This window comes from Trachurus japonicus, chromosome 13, assembly GCF_045865225.1.
Source record: "Trachurus japonicus isolate A0001 chromosome 13, Traja_1.0".
NCBI lineage: Eukaryota > Metazoa > Chordata > Actinopteri > Carangiformes > Carangidae > Trachurus > Trachurus japonicus.
The window spans coordinates 34,055,593-34,078,400 of record NC_140919.1 but is presented as its reverse complement, the minus strand read 5'-3'; the positions used below and the strand labels follow the sequence as shown (position 1 = coordinate 34,078,400).

The 22,808-nt window shown below is 43.5% G+C and overlaps 1 protein-coding gene across 1 annotated transcript in view; it reads left to right on the top strand.

The window, feature by feature from the left end:
- Positions 1-22,808, top strand: part of nxn (nucleoredoxin) — a 61,614-nt gene that overhangs the window by 607 nt on the left and 38,199 nt on the right. The gene's annotated exons all lie outside the window — the stretch shown is intronic.

The window sequence follows — 22,808 nt, the reverse complement described above, 5'->3', positions numbered from 1 at the left end:
CTGGGAGTCACTGGGAATCCCTCAGCAGACAGGCCGTCTCTGCTGCCTTGTCAGTGCACACACAGGTGTACATGCTTTGATTTGGGTCAAGAAACTGGTTCCCACATGTGTTTTAATCCAGATTAAGTTACATTCTTAAATATCTGGATTTATAACGCCTTAAAATGGTGTGTCCTTTAGGAAAAAAAAGTCTAACTAACTATCTAGTTCATGGTAACTCGCCAACAACTGTAGGCTGTTCAATAAGATAAATTCAGATTTATTAGAGTCAAAGGTGGAAAAACAGCCCATTTAATTTCAGTGACATTTAACCTTAAAAGAAATATATAAATAGGCTACTTAATGCTTGCAAAGATAAAGTATGATGAATTTAATGAGGAATTGATTTTTTAAATCACATTCCAACCCCCTGACAATAACACTTGCAGCCAGTGGAGGAACCATTTATCCTCTGACTTCATGTTATCAGGATGATCTAAATGTGGCAGGCCACACAGAGGTAACTTAAAGGCTTCATTTCCTTCTGTCTTTCCGCTTTGCACAGGCTGATCATTTTGTTCAAGCAATGCTCCTCAAAACATAACACTTAACATGAGCAGTGTTAATTGTATTATATCTACCATGTTATCCATGTTTCTGCAAGTGTAGCCTTTCCTGCTAAGGCCATTTTTATTTAGATATCATCTCATTTCCTGATGGTGTAAACAATTCACAACATGGAAGGTTTTTTGTTCCCTTCTTTTGCTTTATCTCATTCATTAAGAGCTTTCTTTTTTTAGTCAAGTCTTTGGGAATTGTGTGTGTGTGAATTTTGTGCAACTATTTACATGACATTTTCAAAATACATATTTTTTTACCATATGATGTTACTATATCATCATATAAAGTTGATCAGTCGGTTTTTGAATAAGTTTTAATATCCTACCTAGATAAAAAAAAAAAAAAAAGCCCTTTTCTTTTGTTTAGAGCTCAAACTGCCAGATGGAAAAATGAATTGACTCCTAAGCATCTTGGGGATGAATTATTATTCTTTATGCTAAATTAAAAAGATGCTTTACAGGGTTCATTTACTGGCTTTTAAGTGATATTTGCAGCTGTGTAAACATGAAGTCTTTTCAAACTATAGAAAGGGGAGCGATGTGCATACATTGTGTATTCTGCAGGAAGTCTGTGCAGGGCCTCCCTGCATCCTGGTTGCAGCACTGTTCTCTTTCTCCTTTTCCTAACCTAAATGTTGGAGCAGCTGAAACATAAACAAAGATACTATGGTGAGCTGTGCATTCACATTGTATCAGGTCTGACATATCAGTGAATGCTGATTTTATTTTGCAAAGTAAAATGTTAAGAACCTGCCAAATTAATGGTAAGGAGGATTTTGACTGCTTGCTTTTTCGGACAAGGCCTGATTATTATACTTCAGATAAATAGTTACTTATTTAGAAAACCACATTTAAAAAGAAGAGTCCACAGCAAATGAAAATATATTTCATTCTGGTTGATGGCATGCAATTTACGTATAAAACCACTGTGGGCTTAAAATCTAAAGCACCCTGTACATTATCTTTAACATTGTCTATTTTGTGAAGGGATGCATATCTACACCTCCTTCAGCCAGTTCAACCCTGACTCGTCTTTGTGCAGAGATGCTCGACTTGGACTGAGTGATTGTCTTGCAAATTCTTTCAGATTGCCAATGATGATTTCCGTTACAGTTCATAATGAAGTCCGGGCGTGAATAAAGGCTCAGGGATGACAGGAGAGTGGGGGGTTGTCTTGTTGTTGTCTGGGGCAGAGCACATCCATCTCCATGGTGCAGCAGTTATTGTGTTCTAACTGCATGTGGAAAATAACTGTGGCGTCGACACGACCGTTGTTCACGCTCTCGTTGGTAGTCTGGTCGGGCTGTCTTGGCCTTATGAGAAAAGAGCAATGCAGTCGTGAATCTGTGTTTTGCAGAGGCCTGCACTTTCGGTTCAGTCTGGGCTTCGTCCAACCTTCGGCCTATTCTCTCTCACCATCATAACACAGCCGTGAAAAATTCCTCTTCCAGTCAGCAGCTTTGGCGTAGTAACTGCAGTTAATAAATGTGACACCTCCAGTAGCATGCAGACAATGTCGCTCCCCCTCATCATCCATTAATTAATTCATGATTAATGCATGTTGGCATTTAAGTTTTATTATAATGGTGCAGCTATGTACTCTGTGACCTGTGCCTTCATTTTCACTGCAGCCTTTCTCCTGTCCAAATGCCTGCTGCTTATCCCTGCATGGGAAAACTGAATGTAATGAGAAAACATTTTTTAAATCTGTAATTCAGGTAGCTCGAGCTTTTTATTTTTTATTTTAACCTTGCTCTGTATTGTTAGTTTAGTGGGGAGTTATGCATCTTAGGTGACCAAAAAAAAAAGCACACATTTAAATTTTTGTATTTTTATAAGCAGATGCGTCTAATTAAAATGCGAGAATCATAGTTTGCAGGTCAGAAAGTGTCAAGTTAGCTGCACGCTGATAAAAAAAAACTGGCTCTGAGTGAGGGAGGAGGAGAGACTGCTCATGATGTGCCAGCATGTCTGAATGTGAACGTTGCAGTAATTGAAGAGATCATGTGTGCTAAAGACAGAGCTAATGGGGGGAGTTGACCAGGCGGAGGGCTCTGTTGATGCTGTGGGTCTGCAGAAACCAAGTGGCACTCTCACCCCCTCCTCTCGGGGTCTCTCGACTTAGTGCAAGCAGAGCTCATCTCCTGGCGAAAGACACGATTTTTCTTCAATTGCGTCTTTTCAGAGCCACACCGCCCACCTTAAAGCTCTCTGACTGTACTTCCTCCTCCTCCTGCTGCTGCTGCTGCTGCTGCTGCTGCTCCCCCTCCTCTGCCCTGTACTCACTTGGCTATCTCACTCTCTCTATTTCCCTCTCTCTCTCTCTTTCTCTCTCCCACTGGAGGTTGTCCTCTTTTCTTTCTACTCAGGGGTTATCCAGGCCTTCCCGTTGCAGGAAATGTTTGTTATTTAATCAAGAGGGGATAATATTCTTGATTAAATGCAGAGAGAAAGGAAAGTCTGCTGCTGTTAATGTCAAAGCCAATATTTATTTAAACTGTCCTTGGGAGAAAGGTGGAAACTGTCATGTAGCTCTTTGGTGGTTTTCTAACCAAAATATATTGAATGAAAAGTGTAAATACCCTTTATGTTTCGGTGCCAGTTGACTTAACATAGTTATTTCCTCATGTAGCAGTTTGCCAGTTGTGTTTTTTGGGTTATAAATCTTGCACATGCATCAGTTACAGAGCGTTAAATGGTTTCAGTTTGATTTTAATGTAGGAAAAACTGTTAGTGGTGTGTATCGTCCACTCTTACGGTGTTGTCACTCTTAAAGTCGTGCAGACCAAGAGGTTAGAACATTGTTTTTTTTAACAGCATACAGAATATCCACTATTGTATGTCATCGGTAACCCCCAAATAGCTCATTCTCAGTGAGTGGACGTCTGCTTGTTGTTCAGGGACAGCCAGCTGTCTGGATGACGTCTTGGCTTGCTGGCAGTGCCTTACATGGACTTGTATAGCAGGAGTGTGAGAGCTCCATGTAAATCAATTACAATCAAGTCTTAGCCAGTGCGATGCGAAGACCCGACTTGACCAAAGGGGGAGAACAAGCTGAGGCGTTGCCAGAACTGTTTCTGCAGGAGTCGTGGTGGGGGTAGTGGTGGTGGTGGGGGTAGAGAGAGAAAGGCCTCTTGTTCAAGTCCTCCTGCTCGGCGGTTCTGCTCTGTAGCTGGCCCCCAGAGGCAGGACACCCGCTCGCTCGGCCCACAGCCAGGGACGGAGGCATGAGGGGCTTCAGAGAGGGGCTAAGGACGCCTTTCATCAATATCATCTGCTGAAAACTGTAGTGCAGCCTGCCTGCCCATCATGCATTGCGGCCCTCCTTGTCCTGTGACAGGAGAAGTGGCTTGAAAAGAGCCTGAACTGTTTTATCTGCAGGTGCTAGTTCACTGCTCTTGATCTGTCAGGGTCGCATTTGTTTTTTTTTTGTAGGCGTGAGTCGTTAGATGTTTCCTCCTTTGTTGTGTTCACTCGCACCGTGTGGGCTAATTACGTCAACAGACTGTCACATTTTTGAGGCTTATGTGATGTGGAACATCTGTAATTAAGAGCTAGAGAGTTAATTGTAGGATTCAGAGAGGATGTATTCGTCAACAGTTTGTGTTCAGCCTTCCTCCACTGCTGCTCGTGGGAACAAAATTCAAAAACGGCATCAGCAGCATGTCATACTTTTATCTTTAAGACCGCTTATCCTAATGTCTCTAAATATGCCTTTATCACCTCAAAGACAGTATATCAGTACAACCAATAGCTCATTATTACATTACTAAAAATACACAGAATGTGTGAAATGGGAAACAGAAACAGAACAGAACAAAACAGAAAATGAGCTAATCCCCACTTCAAGGCATTTGACCCTGGCAGATTGGCAGAAGTAAAACCCTAAAACGACAGTTAAACTTTACAGTTTTGCATTATTCCAATATACAGCTGTTTTAAAGGGATAGTTCACCCATAATTCAAATTTCACTCATTATCTACTCACCCTCATGTCGACTAAGGTCTGGGAGAAGTTTCAGAGTTATCCGTGCCTTCTCTGAGTTACAGCGGGGCTCCGTGCAGCACTGCATATCCATATGACGGTTGCGAATGGAGCTCACTGTTCTTCGTCCAAAAAGACACACTAAAAAACATCCATATACCTCCATACTGCTCGTCTGTAATGTCCCTCTTGTATTGAAGCCTGAAACTTCTCACAGCCCTTAGTCGACATGAGGGTGAGTAGATAATGAGTGAAATTTGAATTTTGGGTGAACTATCCCTTTAAAGATTTTCTTCTTTGCACTTGTGTACCCAGTATCCAGATAAATATAGATCATGATGTACTATTTTTCTTCCTCAAGTGTCTTATTGCCTAGGTGTAAAAACATTTTTTCTTTGTTCCTAAAGGTATCAGTCAAAATTCACTCCCACAACATGATCACATATGTAGCCTACATTGGATCCTGTGTTAAAGGAAGCTAGCCTATATGTATGTATATGCCTTAATATAACTTTCATTCACTGCATTTACATATCAATCTTTTTGACTTAGGTGTGATTGTGTGAGATTATTTTTGGATGTTTGCAGTGTTTAGTTTGTCAGCTCCAACAGTGTTAGCAACTTAGCACCATCCATGACCATGAGTGTGGATCATGTCAGCACCAGTGTATAATTTATTTCCCGTTAATGAACTGATGAGAGAAATGTTATGTAAACATAGTGTTATAATTTAAATGTAACTGTAAAAACTGCACCATGGCTGTTGTAATGATGACTATTTATACATTCCAGCTCACAGCATTTGGTTTTGTGTTACGCTTAACATTTCACTTCTGGTCAGCTGACCTTGTAGACGCCGCTGCCTCGACTCCGGCTGGAAGCGTGCGTGTCTGGCTGCTGCTGTGCAGTAGTTTTTACCGTGACTCCATTGTCCTGCAGCTGTGAGGCCTTGTTGCCGTGCGCCATGTTTGACAAGAGCTTATGTAAAGAATGTGTGCAGACACCTGCTCCTCGGAGGCCGCTCAGGGCCACAGGGCATGGAAACAGTGTGTGTTTGTGAGGGCCCAGGATACATGGCAATGCCAACTGTTGCGTCTCACACCACCAAGCTTGTGTTACTGTCCTCTTTCACCGCCCATTGTGTCCTTTTCACCGCCAGACCTGTAATGTTATGGGAAGTGACAAAGGGAGATCTAATCAGAGGGTGAAGTTCAGAGGCTTAAGTTACCCAAGGAAGAGTTTAGGGAACAGTCGCGCTGTGTGTCCTGTAAAAACCCGTACCCTCTCGCAACACAATCTGTTTTTACTTGTTTTATCTACACGTTAAACAACCAGCGCACAATGGCTGTGAGGCTGCGACCTCTGTCTGTGGTCCGCAAACCGCTGAAACGATACTCTGGGATTGACTTTTCCGCTTTGTCCCCCGTCCTTTCCAGCTGGACTGCTCCTGGAACCTCTGTGGGTTGTTTTTTTTAGTCAGGACTTTCCAAAGCAGAGTGACGTTTAAGATAATAGACACAGCTAATGTGTTCACCACAATGTCTGCAGTAGCTCCCGATGAGAACAACAGATGATTCATCCGCTTGCGCACATTATCCCGAACCAGCCCAATTGTCACATACTTACCAGTCAAATCATCCAAACCAGTGCCGTTGCAAAGTTGAGCGCCGTGCGATTGCTTGATATTTATTTTTGGATCCTACTGATGACAGGAAAGCAGCTTAGACCAGGCCACCGTCTTTGGAAATAAGCAGATGGATGTTATTTAAATTCATAAATCCATTAATCCACCATCATCTGCTGTTATGTGTGTTCTTTTTTCCTCCCATGTTATTGCTCGCTGCTGTGATCGAGTTTACTCCTCCTTTTCTCTTCAAGGATGGGTTGTTGCGCCTGGACCCTCCCCCAGTCAATCCTCCGGCCTCTAATTGCCCCACGCCGCAGCTCAGCAGCCCTCTCCAACATAATAACAGCATAGCCGCCCCAGGGGCATCCTGCCATCCAGAGCTGTCTTTCGTCTTCCTTTTGTTATCTCTCCTAGATTGAATGTTGGCTTTTTGTGATTGCTCAGTCCCCCCCGCCCCCTCCCAAAACCACCACCACCACCTCATCATCACCACTGATCACATTTCTAAAGCTAAATGGAAAGGACACAATGATGGATACGTGCTTTTGGACTGTCCACATTCACAGATTTCCACGTTTTTCTCGCTGACACTCGATGAAAACCCCGTCTCCGTCTCCGTCAGGATATCTGCTCCATCAGTGAGTGGCAGTGTTGATTTCATGTAAATTTATTCATAGTATGAAAATGTCTGGCGTGACAAGTTTCCCCTTTGGACGATAACCCTTTCCCTTCCCTGTGACCACCACCCCACTCCCTGGGTGGAGGCACCGTTGTGTGTGTGTGTGTGTGTGTATATATGCAAGCTGCAAACCCCCACCTCCCCTCCCCTCACTGTGGTGTTTTCATCCAAGTGTAAGTGCTCCTGCAGCTCCTGCTCCTGTCTGAAAAGAAGCTCGCCGTACAAAGAGACCCAGTGTCTCAGCGTGCAGCATGGCACACCGGCACCAGCCCCGCTGTCTTGTCTACAGTCGAGCTGTTGCATGTGGCGAAGGGATTTCTATCTCGCAACTGACATGCATGCTCTCATGACAAAGTGACGGAAGGACGGAGCTCCATTTGCTTCGTGTTTTGTAAGTGGCAGGAATCTCCGAAAGGAAAACAAAAGAAATGAGGATGTGATTAAAAGAGAAAAACATCCACATATTTGTGTTGTAGAGGAACATAAACAGTGGAATTATAAACTGGTGTGCTGGTGAAAGAGATGGATAAACAGTTGAAATGGATTCAGATAATAGAGTTGAAATGGCTAAAAGTAAGGGATGAAAGATTTGAATGTCCAGTGGATGAATTCACATAACAAACTGTATTGGGGGGGGGACACACACACACACACACACAACCATTGACGTAGTGTTACTGACTCTTAAGGATTGCTTTAACATTCTCCCTGCAGCGTAGCTTAACATCCACTTTAGAGTCAGTTGAAATGAAGACGTTTGGTCAGGTGGTGTGGATGTGGGGCACAGGATGTGTCAGATGAAACCGGCTGTGGACCACTAATCTACAGTAACCGCTGTGCTGCGGTGTGAGGTCGTTGTCTGTGTGTCAGTGTAAAGACAGAGAGGAGAAGCAGAGATGGGAGTCACTTTCTCAGGCTGTGCAGATGGAGAAATGGCTCTGCTCTGCTGAGCTCCGAGGGCCCCCGCAGAGGACAGAGCAGCATCCAGCCCACATCTTGTAGGAATTTTAGATCCCTGCTACAGTACAAGACGCCTGGCCTGTGCGCTGTATCTTATTTATCGTCTGTCATTGTAATCACATTGCGGGATTTTAAAATTGTGGATCGATTTCACTTTATATGATATTTTTTCCCCCTTGTAGCCAAACATTTATCATGGTGTGCTGCGAAAGAATAGAGATCAGTTTTGCTTTCATTTGACTTTTTTGTTGTTTTTTCAACATATCCTCATCTTACAAGAAGCAGGTCTGGAAAATTAAAGTTGTAAATGTTGTACACGGACAGCAGAAAAGACGAGGTGGTCAACAATGAAAAGAGGTCATGTGAACGTTTCTTGTAAATATGCTTTGTTCACTTCTGAGAGTAAGATGAGAAAATCAATACCATTTGGTCTTTATCGTAAATATCTATAACCAGCAGCAGCTTTTTGCCTTATTCTGGCACAAACTGAAGGTAACAAAATACACATGGGCTAAGTAATGTCATATTTTGTTATTGAAAGATGCATTGAGGTTTTTATAAGCGATTTGGTGACATCTCATCCTCTAATCTTGACAAGAAAGAGCGTGAGCAGCCAACCACTGAAAATGTTGAGTTAGTCCTTTGATGAAATATTGATTATATACTGGGAAGTATTTCCAACATGCCACAACTGTGACATCCTGCTGCCAGCATCTGCACGCAGTCACCCGCCCACCAACCCAAGCCAGTTTGCAAGAGACGGATGGAAGACGTTCAGAGAGCGCCAGAGGAAAGTGAACAATATTAAAATCCAGAAATAGCACTTTGTCACAGTTTTTTTGACAGTTAAATGAAGCTTGCTCTCCAGCGTCTTGTCTCCACCTGGGGATCAGTGGAGAAGTCACCCAGTCTTCATCATTTTAACTTGATAGCTCACATATATGCATTTTTATTTAAATATCCTTTTAAAGAAGCTCATACGTGTGAAAAATCTTTCAACGTTGCTGACCTCACATAATTCAGATAACTGAAGGTTGATCCTTACATTGCTGCTCGACACATGCTACATTTATACAGTGAGCTGCTAATCTCAGGATAATGAGGCAGCTGAGGATATATCATGTCTAATAAGGTCAGATGCCACTGCAGACAGCTTCCCAGAAGAATCTTCTCCATAATATTGAATCAGCTCTTTCAGTCACTCTTCACAACGTAGCATGGTAGCAAGTTAAGAGTTTTAAGTTTTTTTTTTTAAAAGAAAGCATCTTCAAACATACTTTTTGTCGGGGCTCAGCAGCTCAACATGACTGAAGAATTGTGACGCTAATTTAAATGCTGTCTTTGCAAAGTTGGCAAAGTGGAGGAAAATGTTAAGGGAGTGGGGGTTCTGGCTGAAGCAGATCTCAGGGCCTGTACTTTGCTCATTATTTTCGTAATAACCAGAGAGTCGCTTGGAATCATTTCCAGGTGCACCCAGCTCCAGGAGGCTGCACACAAACATGCGCCCTTGAATTTGAATCATTTAATGTTTCTCTGCTTCGATTATTCATCTAAAAATTCAAAATCATCCGCACCCATGTTCACCGTGGTTACTGCTCCTGTGTTATTTGACACCGCTGCAACAACACACTTCCCACATGATTGCACATTATATCTACTTGGACAAATGGATATGTTGATATTCACTGTTGGGATCCTGCTGTAGTGTGTGTATGTGTGTGTGCACACGTCCAAGTCACATGATTCTTTAGAAAACATTTTGTGTGCTATTACTCAAGGTCATTGTTGGGCAAGCTAATCTGGGAAACAAATAATAGAGCTGCAGTGTTGCTCATAAATTGATCCATGCTGGTGTAGTATCAGTTACATTAACAGTACGAAGCTGCTCTTATTCTTTAAAATGCCTGCAAAGTATTTAACTTGCACTCGAAGCCTGTGGCTGAGAACAATAAGGTCTGTGTCTTTAAAATGGGTTGCACAGGCACAGGCATAGGATATCTCATCTGTCTATAGCAGCTACGTTGTGTGATTACTGGTGATTTCAGTGTTGGTTGTAGTTAGAATATGTCTCCAAGAGATTAGTATTCCTTAAAATGACATTTCTTGCCATATAATGAATATGAATCTGACTTTCATTCCCCTTTTTTGCTCTGTTTTGTTCTCCTCCAACTCCTGATGGAAATATCTGGATCTTTAGTGCCTAGCCTAGTGTGTTGCTGTTGTTGTTGTTGTTGTTCACAGCTTGACGAATCAGCAAAAAATATATTTGTATTAAAGTTTTTGTTTTGTGGTAGTTGTACAGGATGCCGTGAAGGTTCTCCACTTCACAGAACTTGACCTTGCTGCCGAGAAACACATGGATTCTGTAAAGCAACAGGCTAGATGATGCACTGATGGTATCCCATATGGCAAAGCTGTTGGCTGCAACAGGGTGGGTGGGGGGGGAAATGAGAGGGAAGACACTCGAAGGCAGGGAAACCATGGGTGTCATAGGAGGTGCTGATTATCTGAGGGAGAGGGATTCTCACTGAAGTCCCTGTGAGCGAAGCGCTAGCCTTGGATTCTTGCTGGAAGTGAGTCCTGGAGCGTTTTCTAAAGGCTTGCGTGTGCGTTCATTTCTTCAGCTGTCACATCCCATTTTGCAATCAGCCATGCTACGTCTTTGTTCAATAAAAAAACCCCACCAAGTGCATTCCTCACATATTAAAGCTCATGTAGTTGCTCCAAGGAATGTGTTAGTCAGAAAAGGCTCGCACAGATCTTCAGACACTTTTTAGTTGGTGAGCGAGTGGAGTGGAGTGGACCCCCTGCTGAGGCTGTGCTGTAGCTTAGCTCTTTCTCTGTGTTGGGGGCTAATCGCTGTTTTGATTGGTCTTTTTTTTTTTTTTTTTTAACCCAATCTGTTTGCATGGAGCACCGATCCCATGGCCACGTTGCATGAAAGGGTTTATCAGCTTAAGCCTGTTGTAAAGAGCACCAGAGGTCTCATCTTTTCACTGAGGAACGAGAGCAGCCCTCGGACACGAGTGTCCAGGCAATTAGAGACGCCGGGGTCTCAAAGAGAGATTACTGCCACACAGAGTTGTGGCCGACTTCTTTCTTTTCCTGCACATTGTTCGCTCAGTGCTGACACACATGATGATCTGTGCTGTTGGAGGAGGAGGAGGAGGAGGAGGAGGAGGAGGAGGAGGAGGAGGAGGAGGAGGAGGAGGAGGAGGAGGAGGACGTTACAGCACTCACAGTCTCAGGGTTTCTATCAGGGGAAGATTCAGTGGATGCAACATTGAATTATAGACTTCAAGCTGCAACTCACTGAACTGCAGTAACTGTTGGCATGGCTCTGCAGGCTCACATCCTGATGTTGTAGTGGTCACATTTTTGAAACGGTTTGGTCTTGTGTTTCTAGACTCTCAGCACGTAATGTTATTCACATTGGCAGCTGCGATGTGAACATATTGCAATGTGAAAATTTTGAAGTCAAATTGGCCACAGCGTCCACCGTTCCTGGTTTTTGATTTGGCTTAATGTAAGGAAACATCGCATAATAAAGTAGCATTGTAAGCCACTTTTCATGGAATGGAAGAATGCGAGCAGTTCCGGTGTAATAGGTGAGCGTCATGCTGCTTGAGGACCCCAAATGAAAGTAACAGGACTTCAGGAGCATTTCTGAATTCACATATTTCCCATACAGAGTTGCCTCTGTGGCAGCTACATTGGGTTTGTATAAACATAACTGTAGATGTTGAACTGGGCTGACAGGGTTAGTGCACATGGACCTTGAGCCAGAGGGACAAATCATGAGGTTGTGTTGTGTTTTTTTCTCCAGCAGACTGGCAGGGAATTGGTTAAACTACAGATACCAAGGGTCGGGGTTGCTTAGGCCTGTGTTTTTAATCTGGTGCGCTATTTTACTTAATCATATAGTTTGCCTAATAGTTGTGTCGATAGCAGATACTTTGTGAATGTGGATAATAAAAACTCAAGGCCTATGATTATATATGTACGGCTGTAGCTCTCTTACCTTTTTATTATGTCTGTTTGTATTGGACCTTTTAAAGGAAAACTTGCACATCAGTGAAAATGACTGCAGAGCTGAATTATACTTTCAGATACTTAAAGGTCCAGTGTGTTCCCATCGGCAAACTGGCGGTGGCCTCTGAGGACAAAAAGACTTGTTTACCACGACTGGGGGTATTTCAGGAGCTTGGAGCGATGAGGTGAAGATTTAAACCGTTTTACGATATGTCTGCTGTTTCCTCCTCCTCTTTCTTTCCTTCCGCCTCCAACGCCTTCGTTGGTTCATTTATTAACACAAAACTCGCAAAACGCGCTCTTTGGCTGGATTTTTCATTCGGGCTGCCGTACAAACGTGGTGGTGCAAAAAAAAAGCAAGACCCCTGCTATATGTGTATATATAAAATAATAATTATAAGGCTACAAAAACCAAACAAATTTTATTGTATAGCAATTATACACTATATTCATGGGGTAGTATATTAATTTTGCCAATAAACCTTGCCAATTATTACACACACTGAACCTTTAACATGCTGCATTAGCTGCACCAGATATCCCCATCTAGTTATTTTTAGACATTTGCAGTTTCTCTGTTGATTCAGTATATTGACATCCAACCTGATATCGTGGGGAATAAAATCACACACTCTCAGTTCTCTCACTTCTAAATCTCAGTTTAGGAAAAAAGCACATCATAGAAATATATTGTTACCATCAAGATTTAATAGATCCAATCCCTCACAATATTTAAATTATTCTTTTTTTACAACTTTATTTATAAATTCAAGCTTAAATTAGAAGGTTCATTTATGGTTGATGATAATAAAGCTTAAAATTGAATGCAATCTACACAAAATGCACCATTTCTGTGCTGTTCACACCCTCAGAACCTTTCCTCGGAAAATGCTTTTGATGATCAAGCATTCACACACTTATCCTAGATAATGGTTTAACATAGCATGTGCATCGGAGCACAGACATTTCTTAAGCTGTCCTATGTGAACGGGACTCAGAGTTCATTCCTTTCATGGTTTCTTTCTCTGAAGGAAATTAATTTTGCACAAAACTTGCAAGGTTAAAGCGAGACCATTCCTGCTGGTGTGGCTCGTCGCAGCCTTGTGAGGCGTTAAATTGAGTCAGGAGATCGTGCAAGAGTAGGGAGTGGGTAAACACTGACAAAGTACTTAACCCTCCCTCCCTCCGCTCCACAGCTCACCAGTGTGTCACTCGCCACCTGCTCATTTGACAGCGCTGGTGGTTTTGGAAGCAGCAGGTGTGCTCTTTAAGTCAAAAGGTAGCAGGTTCTGCTCCGACGACCCCCATCTGTGCTGTGGTCAGCGGGTTTGCTTTCTCCAAAAGATGCACTAGAGACTGAGATCATTAAAGGACAATTCCAGGCGAATTCAACTCGGGGGTGTATTTTCATATCATTTTAGGTCTAAAAGAATGAATCTGAAGATTTTCAGTTTAATCGCTCCCGTTTTGCGGTAGCTGCGTCTGTCCCCGCATCGCCACGGCAGCAATGAATGGGAGTGGATGTAAGTTCCGCTGTTTAGGCTGTTTACAGCCCTCAAAGCCGCAATTTTTTTCCACAGACAGCGTCAGATGGCTACTCAAACATGCAACGAGAAGTTTATTTACTTCAAGCAAGCCGACATGTTTGTAAAACTAGATCTAATTCAAAGTCTCCCGGAGTCTCGTGCGAGACCCAGTTGCCGTGCGCGGTGTGTTCACATGCAGTGGGAAAAGCTACCGTTTGTGTCATAAACACAGGAATATCAACTCTTTACTTGCTTCAAGTAAAAAAAACTTCTCGGCGCATGTTTGAGTAGCCACCTGACGCTGTCTGTGGGGAAAAAATGTACACTTCAAGCAAGTAAAGAGTTGATATTCCTGTGTTTATGACACAAGCGGTAGCTCCTACTGCGCCTGAATACACCAGCACTGCAACTTCGGGCTCGCGCGAGACCGGGAGACTTTGAATTAGATCTAGTTTTACAAACATGTCGGCTTGCTTGAAGTAAATAAACTTCTCGGTGCATGTTTGAGTAGCCATCTGACGCTGTCTGTGGAAAAAAATTGCGGCTTTGAGGGATGTAAACAGCCTAAACAGCGGAACTTACATCCACTCCCATTCATTGCTGCCGTGGCGATGCGGGGACAGACGCAGCTACCGCAAAACAGGAGCGATTAAACTGAAAATCTTCAGATTCATTCTTTTAGACCTAAAATGATATGAAAATACACCCCCGAGTTGAATTCGCCTGGAATTGTCCTTTAAGTGGCTTTAGAGTACGTACATCAGTAGACGACTGTTTGTATGCACACAATCTGCCATAGGAACTTGCAAAACAGTTGAACTGAGGCAGGAAAAAAAGAAGGACTTGTATCAGGAATGTCAGTCTTTCTGCCAAGTCCTATACCTATTCCCTTTCTCTCTTTTCATCCATCATATAATTATGGAGCACAACAGGAGCCAGAGGTATGTGCTGTGTTTTTAATAGACTGAACGAGGGAGAATAAAACTAAAGAATTATTTTTGCAAGTGAAACTGTGACTGTCGGTTTTCCGCGGTATGAATGAAACTAAGCAGGAAGAGAAAGGTGAAACCAAAAGGCTCGGTTCTGATCTCTGCTTCCCTCTCCCAGTGCAAAGAGTAGCTCATTGTATGTGAAAACCCTACATGTGGAATCATTTCCCTCCCCCTGTCTGCAGAGTTTGCTGTGTGGCCAGAGCCCCCCTGAGAAACAAAGGCATCTTCATCCTTCCATCGCTTCCCCCTCGTCGCTTTGTTGCTCCAGGTGTTCGCTGTCTGAGCAGCGGAGATGAAGTGCAGATAGAAACCTTGTCCAAGGATGCGTTTCAAAATTGTGGGGGGGGGGGAGTCACATCTTCAACATATTAGCCAGAAGTTACTGTTGAAATTCTCACAGGTGCTTTATGAAACTCGCTGTTCCTCAGTTTTACTTTCTTAAGCTTTATAGCTGAGGGAGTGCAAGGAATCCTCCTGACTTTGTTGTGGTGAGGGATAAGTAGGGACATGTCAGAGGGGTGGAGATATGTTCATAATGTACTGTAATTTCCCTCTCTAATTAGTGGCAATAGAGCATAATCACAAAATATCAAGGCATCAACAGGCTATTTTTAGTGGTCTGTGCTTTTTTTTTATGGCCCCACAAGGCAGAACTGAAGGATTTGACAGTTTCACATAACAAACAATGTACAGTATAATGTTTTGGCAATAAGAGTAGAGCTGTTTTTTTTTATAAAGAAGGGAATGTATCTGGCCTTAAACTCTGTCGTTTCTTAGGCCTCCTATAACATGTTCGTCCTTTATCCATTCTCTCAAACTGAAAGCAGAGCCAAGTTAAATATCTGCTGTGGCCTCAGAGCTCGGAATACTTCCCCGGAAAGCAGCAAGGTTTTTGTAAGTTCATGGATAGAGATAACAGATTGCATGTCGTTTGCGGCCAGTTAGTTGCCAGTTTTGAGAAACTGGGTGTACCACACATTGCCCAGGAATATTAGGTAATAATACACTGGGATTTCACGAGTGTGACCACTTTGAACCAAGTCCTCTGGCATCATAGTAATACCGTGTGTGTGTTTATGGTGTCTGCAGGAAATGAAACAGGAGCCGTGCCGCCAAAGGTGCACAATAAACATTTAAAGTCCTTTTTTTTGTGTTCAAAATGGAGAAAACAAGAGTATCTGTTTATAAAACACTAGTTCATGCACGGGTTTCCTACTGTTTGGTCTTATTTTACTGTGCCTGAGTCAAACAGCTTTCAACTCCATTACTGCTTGTTTACAGCCTCCTGTTGAGTAGTGGTCTTTTTCACTCCTCCTTTATCTATTCAGCTTTGCTTCCGTTGTCGGACCCTTGAGTTATTTTGGCCTTGAAAGCCAAACCTGCTGTCCCAGAGTCATCTTTTAATTAGGCTGCCCCCTCTTCATCCTTGGTTTCTTTTCTTTTTTTCTTCTTTTTTTCCACTATCGCCAACGGGACATCAGAATAAGCGAGAGGAGTCGGACGCAACCCTGCAACCGTTGTGTCCTGTTTTGGTTGTCCATGTGTTTCTCAATAAGACAACAATGGGAAGAAGGAAGGAAACGGTGCATTTCCAATGATCTGCACCATCTTTGATCTTCAAATTGCAGCCATTACATGTCATAATATTCCATGTAAATTTCCCTCAGATTGTCTTGCTTTTGATGTTCACACTCGGCTTTGATATTCCCATGCTGTGATTATGAGCACAACTTCTGATTTTGTGCAGCATTTATGCCGTACAATAACGCTTTTTACTGCCTCTCATTAGGCAAAACGCACAGATAACGCTCCCTTATCTGCATGATGGAAATGCATTCCAGTCACAGCGTGTTTAAATAGATGCCAGAGGAAAATATGCTGGTGGTTTTTGGGGTTTTCGTGGTGCGGGCGACGGTTAGTACAGTTTGTGTGCTTGGCACAAAGTTAACAGATTGAGAGACAAGAAACAAGAGCGAGGTTTCAACCACGATCCCGGGCCTGCTTTTGTGTTTGCCAGTGGTGAAGTGTGAGCAGCTGTAGGAGGATGCCAGCATGAGGACTGAAATAATTACTGCAGCATGCTAGCTTAGTCAACACCATACAACTGCAGCTGTTTCCTTTGCTGTTGAAAGAATTTCAAAGGACGTAATGCAGCTCCAAGAGGGGTTTTTTTTTATATAGTAAGAAGAGCCATAACAACCTAGCAGGGATTTTCTGGACTCTGGTGCCATTTTTGAAAAGTAAATACAGTTAAAGTTTAATGGTCAGAGGCTGTAACACGGAGTGGGAACATACACTTAAGTGTGGACAGGACCTCTCAGAAGATTTATGATCAACCTGAGGGCCCTGGACATACTACTTGTGCACTCACACCATTTTGTTGCGTTGTTTTTTTTTATAGACTCCACCCCCCCGGCAGCAGTGTCCTCTTCTCTCCCACACAAAAGAGAGCAGGACAAGCAAACAGGGTCAAGTTTCCTTCTATTTATGCCATGTATGTGTTTTCTCCCCATGAAGATATTCTCCTCAGGGTGTTTTTTTGGATGTTTTGTTTCTTTTTCCGTGAGGTGCAGAGGTGAGTGCAGCTCCCACCGCAGCTTTTAAAATAAAAGCCCCTGAAGACCTGGTTTCAAATTGGGAGTAGTTTTCAGTAGTATTTTATACATCCTCAGTCCTGAAATGGTATTGATGAAAAACACAGTTAAAATTCTTGTTTCATCATGGCTGTGTGTGGGTGTGGTTTGATGTGTTTTCTGTTTTGACGATGACCCGGCAACAACCCCGCAACCGTAATATTTTCATCCAGATGATGCTAAAGCTGGTTATTGCATTGAATATGTTGAATCTTTTTTCCATCTGACCCCACCCACTGCAAACCAATGAGATGCCCTTAAAACAACAACAAAGAAAAAATTAGCTATCAGGGCCTCTCTTTAAAATGTGAAATAACAAGAGCAGCGAGTCCTATCGCAAATTTGTAGCACTTAAATAGCGGCACATATTCATCATTCACAGCCCAGACTCAAGGTTTTCCTGATAATTGCATTTACAGACGTGGTGGGTTTTGCCTCTCAGCAACATCCTCCTGCCCAGCTATTTCCCAGATGAGCAGCACTCTGTCATCTCAGCCTGCCAAATGCAACCCCTGAAAAAATGGAAACGCTCCAACAGGCAGCCGATTTGGCCAAAATGCTAAACAGGCAGTTCACTCAAATCCCGCCTTGCTCCCATGATTCGTTTTTTGGTTTTTCTAAATGCTCAACACATTCTGTAGATTGCTCGTCTACACAAAACTCTCTAGTGGAACATCGGCGTCTTTTCCAGTGCGTGCGACCGAGGAGTGTGCGTTGTCGTGCTGACCTGCGTCTCACAGGAGTTAGAGAAGGCCAAAGTTTGGGGTTCATTTCCAAATTGTGTGCCACTCTTCCCGCACACTTTCTCAGGCTCCAACAATGCCCCCCCCCCCCCCCCCCCCCCCCCCCTCTTCATCGCTGGCCCCTCTTAATCCTCTTTACCGCCTCCGTCCATTTTCCCTCTCACAAACTCCCTCTCCAACAAGCTCCCTGCACAGGCCGGGCGCCCCGCTGCGTTGTCAACATCCACCAATTGTGCTGTAGAGCTGCTGCAAATGCAACTGCTTGGAAAAAGTACAAAGCTACTTGTACAGAAGTGAAATGCTTTGACTTTGAAATCTTTGCAATTGGTTCAGATATTTAATAACTTAAACGTATTACTCATTAGATACGTATTTGAACATTAGGGGATGCTGAATTATAGATTCAGGTTTGGTTTCCCCAGCTGCATGCTGCAGCGTGAAGCCATTTGTGTTCACATTATTATTGTATTTGAGCACCTTGCTGGCAGCTGGTACATTTAAGAGCTGAGCAGGATCATCACAGTTGCACTTCTCTGTGTGTGTGTGTGTGTGTGTGTGTGTGTGTCTCAAGGCAGCAAGACTATCGGCTCCTCCTCAGGATGCACCGTGTTTGTCACGCATTGTTAATCGCCTGCTTTGATATTTCTCTGTGGATAAAAAGAGGAAAGCAGAGAACTGAAAAGCTTTGTTGTTTCTCTCTTCAATAAGCATTTTGTCACATCGCTGTTGTCGTTCTGCGGATTCTATTCGATTTGCAGGACTCGACAGAGAAGCCCTCACACAGATATTCATTGGCAGCACAGAGGCAGGCGCACGCAGGGTTAAACATCTCAATATAGTTGAAGCTTCTTATCACAGGAGGAGGGGAGGGGGGGCTGTCTTTTCTTCATCCACTAAAATAAGCAGATCTCTCCCTCGCTTGTAGCCCTCCCCCTGTTTTTTTATTGTTGGAGAGATTCTTTCAGCTTGATTAAAAATGTAATTATTCACCCATTTATCCCTTTTTAAGCATTAAACAGCCTTTTTTCTTCAATGGAATGCCAAGTGACGGGTGGTAATTGTAGATCAAGGCTGGACGCTGGGGAGCCGTCCGGCTTGGGGGTGGGAGGTGGGGGAGGGAGGGGGGGCTGTTGGCGCTCTGTTTCAGGCCTTGGCGGCTTTGCTGCCCTGGACCGCTGACGTGCTGCTCGTGGTGGGAACTAAAGCGGGGCTCGCTTGTGAAGTCAACCCCAGCCCACAGCAGCTCTTGCGTGGTGGTGCCCCCCCCGTGCCAACCGCACAAGGGCTGCTCTTTTCATTTCAGCCCTCGCTGAGTGATTCCTGCCCTCTGCCCCCGGGCCGCAACAAGCATCGCTGTCACTCAAGTCGAGTCAAGTGAGAGCTATAGTGAGCCTCTGGAAGTGGGGAGGTGGGGAGGTGGGGGGGCTGAAAGGCAGTGACACTCAAGAAATCCACTTCAAACAAACAATTAGAGCGTGCTGATACATGGGGCTAATAGGCTTTTTCGAGTCTACCTACTGTAGAAGCTGCTTTGCTCTTGAAATGATATTAATTATCAGGGTTGCTGCAAGTGAAAGCTATTTAGCCTTTTTCAGATGATCCATGTGAAAGTGACTTAATACCTGTGAACATGTGTGTGTGGTGGATATTATAGAGGGAGTAGTGGAGCGGTACCTCATCAGCTCCCACAATGCTGCTCAATGTATGCAAAGCCGTCTCTCGACAGGGCTTGTTAAGCATCAATCCCACACCCCTGCTCCAGAGATTTATTTCAATGTGGGCCATTACCGCTGATAAAGTCCCCCGCTCAACCGACTGTTCGCTCCCTTTGTGACTTCAACATCCTTGTAGGTGCCACGTTTTCCAGCTGTTTGTTTTGATGTTGCTAATAGATGTTCGACGCGTGCGTGCGTACGTGACGTGATCAGGGAAAATCTGCTCTGCAAAATGATCGTCTTTACAAAATACATAGAGCAATCACATGCAGGTATTTTTCATTTTTTTGCATCAGTATTTGGCTGCAGAGCTCGTACTGTAATGCTCCAGTCTGTCAGCCAGTGGACGCCCAGGCTATTGTATCCAGGAATTACATGTAAGCCCATTTGTAATGAATTCATCGTCGACATTATTTAAACCGACTTGAGGGGAAGTCATTAGTACCACGGTGTTCATCTGCTAATCAAGACAGCAATTACTGGATTGTTTGTGCTGCTTGTATTATCCGTGATCTTTTTCTCCACGCAATATCATGATTCAAGCATGGCATCACATCTAAATGCAAAAATAAATAAAAAATTAGTAGCTGTTTGTCTTCTGCTTCCACCGATCTCTTCAAAGCATCTTTCTCTCCAGCAGGCAGCCGCCTTCAGACTGAGATATCATTAGTACAATGAAAGGGACCTTTGACCAGGATATCTGCTAAATTTTTCACTCCTCTAAAGCCCGGCTCTGTGCTGCTCATCATGGCCTAATGGAACACGGCGCTGCAGAAATTAAGCAGCTGGTTGGAATTAATCAAATAAACCTCCCAATGCCTTTTTGTAGATGTTAGGATTTCCCAGAGAAAGGAGACACAGATGTTTTGCTCTATAGAGTGCTTTTAGGTTCTCCCAATTAGGAAAATAGGCAGTGCTTTAAAGTGATCTGCCTTCAACACTTTTTTTTCTTTTCTTATCATGGTGTGTGGGTGTGCCCAGAGGTTCATGTGACTCCATAAACAGAGACAGGTTTATAGGTTATGGTGTGTATATCGGTGTATATGAGCGAGCGGCGTTTTCTCCTTAAAGAATCGTGTTAACTGTCCCCGACTGTACACTCCCAAGTTCAAACAGGAGCAAAGTGTTCCTGCTCTGGAGGATGACTGGTCTCATAATAGATAAAACTCTGTGGCTGCAATTTGACTGATGCAGGAAATCATCTTCAGGCCGCAGATCTGTGTTGCTAGGGGACCAGACTGGTGGGCTTCTAATGGGCAAGTGCACCCCAAGCAATCTTGGGCAATTACTCCACTTAATCATTAAGATCTAAAGAAGGGAGGGGCGTCGCTCGGTGATATGATCGCATGGTTGAAGTATGAAATGAACTGTAGTTATAGAGACATAAGAAAAAAATTGACAGAGTGTGAAAGACACAGAGTCATTACAAGCCAGGCGCTCATGTTTGGAGGAGCAATTAGTGGTTATTGGATTTCTGTGGACCATTATGGAATGGACTGTGGAAGAAAATCAATTATAAAAGCAGCATTGCATCATGTTCCTCTTGTCTTCACATTCAACAGTAATTCCATGTAGGCTGGAGAGTTTTTGTTTGTTTGTTTTTGTTGTGTGATGTATGAAAATTGCTGACCGAATCTCCTTGTGGAAACACTAAGGCAATTCAGGGTGTTTGTGAGCTCATTAAAAAAGGGGGAAAAAATGGTGGCATTGTCAGGTCCGCCATGTCACCAGGGAGGAATGAGTTGGAGGGGGGAAAAAGAAAAGTGTCCTATACAAAAGTCCAGTCTGAGCTGAACCAGTCCAGGCTGGTCCATTTGCTGCTCACTTGGCTGGACCACCCAGACTGTGATCTGGTGGGCTACACAAGCGAATATTGTATTCCTCTGGGAAACGGATCATGCCGCAGAACTGCCCTCCAGATTCAAGTCTTATCAGAGACAACAGCTTAATGCAGAGTTAAGATAGCAAACAAGAAGTGTGGATGCTTTAGGTCCCCAGATGATGAATCCCAATGAGCTTATTGAAATGGTGTCAATCTCCAAATATAAATGAATGCCCAAATGTACCTGTGATTTGCTGTGGACTATTACGGTTCCCAGACAAAGGACTGTCAGACTTTTGCTGACCCCTTGTCCTTTCACATCGTGCCACTATCTGGCCCAAACACAAAAACTAATCTGATGGGCAGATGGTGATTAAAACCTGATGACTACATTCATGCTCCACAGAAGGTGAACCCTTTCAATTTGAAAAACTCATCTAGTTTCGTCCATAGCTTCCCTTCAGGCCAAAACGCCACCTCGACAGGAAAGATATCTCAACCCCCCAACCCCTCCTCTTGTGCCAATCTCACTGAATGATGCAAAGCCAAAGTTCTGTCCCATTCATTCCCTCACCGGTCAAAGCTCTGCAGAATGAGAGGCAATAAAAACCTGCAGCGGTGCAGTGTCGTATGGTTTTTGTAGTTTCTCTTTTAGTATGTCCTTTGCTCTAAAGAGTGCAGGTGCTGACAGAAAGTGCTGGCTGTCAGAAATCATGTTGTTTACTCGATGTTTGCTGACAAGCAGGCTGTTTACCGCTCTGCAAGCACTGATTATTCCCAGAGCGTTGAGTGAGAAGGGACAGAGGTGGTGATGCGTGATATGTTTAGTTTGGCTTAACTTTCCTCTGCACTTCAGGCTTATAACATAAAAGGTAATAAAATAATCAAGTATTTGTGTGCAGTTCGGCTCATACAGTATTGGATTGTTGAATAGAGTCTTGATCCTTTATTTTTTTTTAGTATTCCGGTTTTCAGAGTCGAATACCAACAAATTGCTGTTGATGTATTTATTTGTAACAGTAAATTTAAAAATGCATGTGTTTTGTTTCATTTTATGAAGCCTATTCTTGACAGTGTAATTGAAATGTGCCTGAGGTGTGCTGCACATAGCAGTTAAGCAGTGATACAGTGAAAAAAAACATGTGTGAAAAGCATTAATGTCAGGACCTCGGGGCCGTTCCCTCTCCATATCTTCTTGTTCTCGACGCCCCAGGAGAGGGAGATTGAATTCAAGCTGTTTTAAAGTGGGCTGTTATGGTATAGTTGTAAATGAAATGGCAGGGAGTGCTTCAGCTCCATAAAGCTCGGGGCGACACGTAGCAGCCAAGAGCAGGCTGTGCGGTCCGCTTGTGGTAGGCAATCTGTCAGAAATTATAAATATTATTTAAGCAAACTCGTCCCTGACCCCATCATTGCAGTCAGTCATGTGGAGCAGCGGCCGCCAAGATCTTGACCAGTTGTTCTGTTGTCTCAACAAACGTGAGTGAGCGCATAA